This window comes from Capra hircus, chromosome 8 (genome assembly GCF_001704415.2).
Source record: "Capra hircus breed San Clemente chromosome 8, ASM170441v1, whole genome shotgun sequence".
NCBI lineage: Eukaryota > Metazoa > Chordata > Mammalia > Artiodactyla > Bovidae > Capra > Capra hircus.
Window position 1 is genome coordinate 93,804,606 of NC_030815.1, and position 8,779 is coordinate 93,813,384.

Consider the following 8,779-nt stretch of genomic DNA (forward strand, 5'->3'; position numbering starts at 1 on the left):
GATGGGGAGAGAGGTGGGAGGGGGGTTCGGGATGGGGACATGTACACCCATGGCTGATTCATGTCCGTGTATGGCAAACACCACTACAATACTGTAAATTAATTAGCCTCCAATTAAAATAAGTTAATTTTTTTAAAAGGTGGGGTAGAAAAATGTATAATATCCAGAGAAGAAGCAGAAATTATCCCAATAGAAAACCTTAACAACATCAGGAACTTCCAGAGGAGGACATCACTGACATGATCTTCCCCTCAGAGCTCTAACGCTGTGATTTGCAAATCACAGCCTTAGACCAGCATTGGTAGAAGCTGGTGCAGTTTACTGAAACTAGTCTGGGCAATGATGAGTGACATGAGCATGTACAAAGAAAAGTGGCCAAGTAAAATTATTTCTTTTTCAATCTATGTCATCTATACACGGCTTAAAACTCTCCTATAAATAGTTAGGAATAAATTTTTCCTTAAAAATATTAAAAATTGAGTTATCATATGATCCAACAATCCTACTCCTGGGCATATGTCCAGAAAAGAGGGAAACTATTTCAAAAAGACACATGCACTCCAATGTTCATCAGTCTGTTGAGTCGCTCAGTCATGTCCGACTCTTTGTGACCCCATGAACTGCAGCACGCCAGGCCTCCCAGTGTTCACAGCAGCCAATTTACAATAGCCAAGATATGGAAGTTGCCTGAATGTTCACTGATAGATGAATGAATAAAGAAGATGTGGTAAATATACATAATGGAATATACTCAGCCATAAAAAAGAATGAAATGATGCCATTCCCAGCAATATGGACAGACCTAAAGATTATCATACTAAGCGAAGTAAGTCAGAGAAAAATCAATATTTTAGGATATCACTTATATGAGGAATATAAAAAAAGTGATACAAATCAATTTACTAAGCAGCAGTAGCTCACAGACATAGAAAACAAACTATGGTTACCAAATGAAAAGGGGGAAGGATAAATTAGGATTTGGGGATTAACATATACACACAGCTATATAGAAAATAAATCAACAACAAAGACCTACTGTATAGCAGAGGAAACTGTATTCAATATTTTGTAATAACCTATAATGGAAATTTATCTGAAAAAGCATATATATATATATATATATATATATGTATATGTATATATGAATCACTTTGCTGTACACCAGACCCTAACACAACATTGTAAATCAACTATACCTCTGTTAAAAAAAAAAAATGTAGGATCAGGATATTAAAACAGTGTGTAAACACAGATATTTACTCATACCAGCTTGGATGTTCCAAAGACTATTTTTATCTGTTTTCCATAACTTAACTCATCTTTAACTGTAGCCACTATTAATCCTGGTAATTTTAGGACCAGAGTATAAGACCCAGAAGGAGGCAAGAATCTCACCAACAAAAGACCTTAGAACCATGAAGCATTTCTGCAGTTGAGGTTTAAACAATCTCTTTTCTTGGTGAAGAGGGTAAATATTAAGTCAGTCCAGAGCACCAACTGTCTACTGTGATTGCTCCCACTTCTGTACAGGAGGTGAGGAGGAGGCACTCTACCCGTGTTGTTACGGAGGTGTCTGTTTCTGTTGTGTCTGGGCGTCTAGTTGTTTTGGTTTATCCTCTTTATCTCTGGCGCTGGCTTGCTTTTTTTTTTTTAACTATCATTTGAAGATAATGAAACTGGCAATTCCTGGTATACTGACCTATGCCAGTATCATTGCCCAGACCTCCCTTTGCTTTGCTTTATAGGATCTACATAGCTGCAACTGATCACCTCAGCCAGAGGATTCCAGATCCATCTTCTTCTCAGCTTTTCTGTACCTCCCTCATGATGCTTGGATTTTCCTCTTGGATATTCTAACTCCTCTTATAATCTATGAGCACTTTATAATGCTAACTCAGTCCATGAATCTAAACAACTCTCTGACCTCACTGTCTATTACTATCTTATAGTATTGGATGAGTTGCAATATGGGATGAATGGCTTTTCTGAAAGGTTGACAATCCCTTTCCCAGCATATGTCTCAGGGAAGCTGATCCCTTTCCCCAACCACTCCATAACCATCCTACCTGGGCCAAGGTCTTGTGTAGTAAGGAGCTGAATTACTTAATGTTGCTTCACTTCCTTTTATCATAAACATAAATTTTTAAAATGTTACATCATAATAAAGATCATAAGACTATAACTACCAGATTTTATTAGCAATCACTTTTATACCTCCTCATCATTTGCCATGCTATATTTGTATTTCTCGTATATGAAATAGACAAGAAAAACAAATATAGCATCAGTTATTTGGAACTGTTCCAAATAACTGTTCCAAATAACTGATGCTTTTGAACTGTGATGTTGGAGAAGACTCTTGAGAGTCCCTTGGACTGCAAGGAGATCAAACTAGTCCATCCTAAAGGAAATCAGTCCTGAATATTCATTGGGAGGACTGATGCTGAAGCTCCAATACTTTGGCCACCTGATACTAAGAGCCAACTTATTAGAAAAGACCCTGATACTGGGAAAGATTGAAGACAGGAGAAGGGGGTGACAGAGGATGAGATGGTTGGATGGCATCACTGATTCAATGAATGTGAGTTTGAGCAAGCTCCGGGAGATGGTGAAGGACAGGGAGGCCTGTCATGCTGCAGTCCATGGGGTTGCAAACAGTCGGACATGACTGAGTGACTGAAAAAAAGCAATAATAGATAGTATACAAACTATTTTATATCAAATATTACATTTAAAATAATATTTATACTTCATAACATATACATGATATCTTAAAATCCACTTATAAGAGGGACATTATAAGGAAAAAAAACTAGAGAATAAAGATCAAAAAGTATTCAGAGAGAGTGAATAAAAATTTTCAGTATTATAAAATGAGAAAATTTGATGCTATCCCACTCTGTTTAATAGATGGAATTTTACCTATACTGTCTTAGCATGAGAAAACATCCCACCTACCAATATGTTATTTTTTCCCTCTGTTGGCCATATTGTGATTTTTATTAGGTTGCATCTGTATGACATATTCAGGATAAATCTGAGAATAAAAGACAAAAGGATTTAATGTGGCTATTTATGGAACATAATCAAGAGCTTGCTGAAACTAAAAAGATAAACAGTATATTCATAACATCTAGAATAGCTACATATTTCATGTACCAACAACTGTCTCTCACAAATCAGTTTACGTGTGAAGGGTAGCTGCAAAGCTAAATTATAAAGCTAAACAGAACTCCAAACGCCCCATTGATCACCAAATTAACACCAGATTCAATTTCCCCCAAAAGTTGTAATTCATTTTAATGCATTTAATTTCTGTCTTTTATCCATTATCAATTACTTCTAGTAAACCTGCCTTCACAAATGAGGAAGGCTGTGCCTCAATTCTACTAAGCAGCAGCAGAAAAGCACACACGGTATATGTGTCTACACACTAAAGCAGAGATTTTGATTGTGATTGTGATTGTGAGACAAATCCAGAATCACTACAAAACAGAGCAAATTAAAGCTCATGGGCTTCCCTGGTAACTCAGCTGGTAAAGAGTCTGCCTGCAATGCAGGAGACCCTCGTTCGATTCCTGGCTTGGGAAGTGCCCCTGCAGAAGTGATAGACTACCCACTCCAGTATTCTTGGGCTTCCCTGGTGGCTCAGTTGATAAAGAATCCACCTGCAATGCAGGAGACCTGCGTCCGATCCCTGGGTTGGGAAGATCTCCTGGAGGAGGGCATGGCAACCCATTCCAGTATTCTTGCCTGGAGAATCCCCATGGACAAAGGAGTCTGGTGGGTTACAGTTCATGGGGTTACAAAGAGTCGGACACAACTGAGTGACTAAGCATAGCACAACAAAGCTCCTCATAACTGAGTAGACATAGTTTTTCATTCTTCTATGACCTTGGAAAATATCTGCAAAGTGTGTACATTATCTTGCAAAGGGGAAGAATATCATCTATGGGTTGAGGAAGAAGAGGACAGATGTCATGAGATACTGGTCTGGCTATATCAGCAGTTAGCTTTTGGATACAACCTAGATGCAGCTTATTTTGATAAATAGCATGGTAAGGATGTGAACTAAATACTATTATGAACATCTGTTTCTTCAAGGGTATTCTAAAATGCCACCTTTGAGAAATGAGTGTTAGGTTGCAGTGTTTGAAAAGCAGATACTTTTTAAAAAAATGTATACTTTGAGCAAATACAGCAGTTCAGGCAAGACAGTGGACTCAGCTAATATGAAATACCTTGCTACCAAAACTTAGAAATAAAGTGGATAAAATATAATTTTAAAAGAGATGAATAGCTGAGCTCAAAAGGAAAAAAATGGGGGTGGGGTGGGGAAGTCCTTAATTGCTAGAAAAGAAGAGGAATTGAAAATGTATTAAATGCATGAGCTGAAATGGTAGTTTTCCTGGGCACAAGGCCTGCTTATTAATGCCTCTGTGGGGTCAGGAGAGGCTTTGGGTCTAGCCAGGCGAGTAGTTGAAATTTCATTCTAATATGATTTAAAAGCCAGGTGATATAGGATTTTAGAGAAAGGTTTGTTAATTCCAAAGGATACTATATATATCCAGTGACTTTTGTGTACAAAGAATTCAGAGAGGAAATGACATGAAACTGACCTTTGTCAGATTAAACAAGACATCTATAAGAAAATAAAGAGAACAAGACATTCCTAGGAAAGGAAAATTCTACTATACACAAAGAAACATCAATCAATTGCCCAAAGGGAAACTAAAGACAGAGAATCTCTAAGGCACTGATGGTTCTGACATTCTGGGGAAGTATGCCATAATACTGAAATTATGAGTCTATGAAAACTGTGAGGCTTCTGCCATTTTTTCTACTCCACCAAGTTAAACAATTAAACACTTCCTTATCATTTCAAACAAATAGAACATTTCCATGCAGAGGATTAATTTTTTTTTTTTTTTGCTTTCCCAAAGTGCTTTTGCTTGTGTTTTCTATGTGCCATAGTGAACTTCTGTTATGCAGATGACAACAGCCTTATGGCAGAAAGTGAAGAAGAACTAAAGAGCCTCTTGATGAAAGTGAAAGAGGAGAGTTAAAAGGTTGGCTTAAAGCTCAACATTCAGAAAACAAAGATCATGGCATCTGGTCCCATCACTTCATGGCAAATAGATGGAGAAAAGGTGGAAACAGTGGCAGACTTTATTTTTGTGGGGCTCCAAAATCACTGCAAATGGTTACTGTAGCCATGGAATAACAAGATGCTTACTCCTTGGAAGAAAAGTTATGACCAACCTAGACAGCATATTCAAAAGCAGAGACATTACTTTGCCAACAAAGGTCCCTCTAGTCAAAGCTATGGTTTTTCCAGTCATGTATGGATATGAGAGTTGGACTATAATGAAAGCTGAGTGCCAAAGAATTGATGCTTTTGAACTGTGGTGTTGGAGAAGACTCTTGAGAATCCCTTGGAATGCAAGGAGATCAAACTAGTCAATCTTAAAGGAAATCAGTCCTGAATATTCATTGGAAGGACTGATGTTAAAGCTGAAACTCCAATACTTTGGCCACCTGATGCGAAGAACTGACTCATTTGAAAGCACCCTGATGCTGGGAAAGATTGAAAGTGAGAGGAGAAGGGGAAGACAGAGGATGAGATGGTTGGATGGCATCACCGACTCAATGGACATGAGTTTGGGTAAACTCCAGGAGTTGGTGATGGACAGGGAGGCCTGGTGTGTTACAGTCCATGGGGCCTTAAAGAGTTGGACACAACTGAGCGACTGATAGTTAACTTCACATCTAACACAACTTTTCATCCTCATGTGAGCCCTGTGATTAAATACCTTATCCAATCTTAAAACTCTAGCTCTGCTCACAGTGATCTGGTATTATTTTCAGCTCTCTGCTGATATCTGATGGATATTTCAGTTTTATTTATTATTTATTTTTTTATTTTTTTGATATTTCAGTTTTAGGACATAACTATTTCTTCCTGATACCTGATGAAATGTTATTGATATCTTATTAAGAACAAAATAATAGTCTTATCTCTATTAGCTACATCAGCTGAGACATGTCCCCCATGAATAGTTTGACCTTCAGTTCAGTTCAGTCACTCAGTTGTGTCCGACTCTTTGCAACCCCATGAATCGCAGCATGCCAGGCCTCCCTGTCCATCACCAACTCCCGGAGTTCACTCAGACCCACGTCCATCGAGTCAGTGATGCCATCCAGCCATCTCATCCTCTGTCGTCCCCTTCTCCTCCTGCCCTCAATCCCTCCCAGCATCAAAGTGTTTTCCAATGAGTCAACTCTTCGCATGAGGTGGCCAAAGTACTGGAGTTTCAGCTTTAGCATCAATCCTTCCAAAGAAATCCCAGGGCTGATCTCCTTCAGAATGGACTGGTTGGATCTCCTTGCAGTCCAAGAGACCTTACAAGAAAGCAAAACAAACATCTATTCAAAATCTCCTCAAAGCCATGTGTCATCATCAAACTCTGCATCTGGAGGGAACATTATGCAGAAGAAATGTAATGGATTAGTGTTTTGGCCAAGTGTAAATAAATACTACTAGCCTGAAGTCATTAAAAATATTAATAATTCAAACTTGTTATTCTTATCCCAATCTTCACATTCAAGACCTCCATACATAACAATCACAATTACACTTTAACAAATGTGTCCAGGTATTCACGAAAAGAAGCCTATTTTTTCATCAACAGACTGTCTATTACAAGTTGAAATTGACATCCACTATGGTATTTTTCTCCTATTCTAGTTTCAGTTACTTCTTCTACTTCACTGATCACATTTCTTTCTAATAGGAATAATAACTAATATATGTTGAGAACCGTCAAGTAAATGTTGTTGTTGTTTAGTTCCTAAGTTGTGCCTGACTCTTTTGTAACCCCATGGATTCTAGCCTGCCAGGCTCCTCTGTCCATGGGATTTCCCAGTCAAGAATAGTGGAGTGAATTGCAGTTCCCTTCTCCAGGGAATCTTCCCGACCCAGGGATTGAACCCGCATCTCCTGCACTGCAGGCAGATTCTTTACTACTGAGCCACCTGCAAGGCCAAATAAATATTCATATTCTATTTTCAGGTGAAATACTTAAGTTTCATGGCCACAGCCACTGATTCATTAAGGAAAATATTGAGTTTTGAAAGGCTTTCTCACTTCAAATAGCACTACAAAACACAAGTTTTGGAAGTCATAACAATGTAAACATTAATTGCTGTTTCACCATTACCTTATGCAGAAATAGAGAAAAAAAGAGAAATAAAATTATAGTGTATATAAAGTACACAATATGATAATTTAATGTACTATACTTTATGAAAGGAGTTCCTCCATCAAGTTAATTAATACATCCATCATCTCATACATTTACTTTTTTTTGTTACTACTATCTTAGCAAATTCCAATTATATAATATAGTATTAGTAATTATAGTCACCATCTTATACCTTAGATCCTCAGAAGTTATTCATATGATAACTATAATTTGTATACTTTTACCAGCCTTTCCGTATTTCCTCTACTTCCATTCCACTCTGTTTCTATGACTTTGACTTTTTCCTTTGCGATTCCACATATAAGTGATACTATCCCTGGTAGCTCAGCTGGTAAAGAATCTGCCTGCAATGCAGGAGACTGCAGTTTGAATCCTGGGTTGGAAAGACCTCCTGGAGAAGGGATAGGCTACCCATTCCAGTATTCTTGGGCTTCTCTGGTGGCTCAGTTGGTAAAGAATCTGCCTGCAATGTGGGAGACCTGGGTTTGATCCCAAGGTTGGGAAGATCCCCTGGAGAAGGGAAAGGCTACCCACTCCAGTATTCTGGCCTGGAGAATTTCATGGACAGAGGAACCTGGCAGGCTATAGCCCATTGGATTGCAAAGAGCTGGACATGACTGAGCAATTTTTGCTTTTTTTCATGCAATATTAGTCTTTCTCTGCCTGCCTTATTTCACTTAGCATAATGCCCTCCAGTTTCATGAATGTTGTCACAAATGACAGGATTTCTGTCTTTCGTGTTTTCTTCATCTATTCATTGACTGAGGACCACTCAAGCGGTTTTCATATCTAGTGCTAAGTCGCTTGAGTTGTGTCTGACTCTTTGCGACCCCACGGACTCTGTCCATGGCATTCTCCAGACAAGAATACTAGAGTGGGTAGCCATTCCCTTCTCCAGTTCATCTTCCAGATCCAGGGATCAAACCGGTTTCTCTTACGTCTCCTGCATTGACAAGCGGGTTCTTTACCACTAGCGCCGCTCCTGTGACTAATGCTGCAGTGAACGTGAATGTAAGTATCTCTTTGATGGCTTGTTTTCATTTCTACTAGGTGTATACCCAGAAGTAGAATTTCATATGATAGTTCTAATTTTAATTTTTTTTTCAATGCTATTCTCTCCTTTTTTTTTAATTTTTATTTTTTATTTTTTTAAATTTTAAAATCTTTAATTCTTACATGCATTCCCAAACATGAACCCCCCTCCCACCTCCCTCCCCATAACATCTCTCTGGGTCATCCCCATGCACCAGCCCCAAGCATGCTGTATCCTGCATCAGACATAGACTGGCAATTCAATTCTTACATGATAGTATACATGTTAGAATGTCATTCTCCCAAATCATCCCACCCTCTCCCTCTCCCTCTGAGTCCAAAAGTCCATTATACACATCTGTGTCTCTTTCCCTGTCTTGCATACAGGGTTGTCATTGCCATCTTCCTAAATTCCATATATATGTGTTAGTATACTGTATTGGTGTTTTTCTTTCTGGCTTACTTCACTCTGTATAATCGGC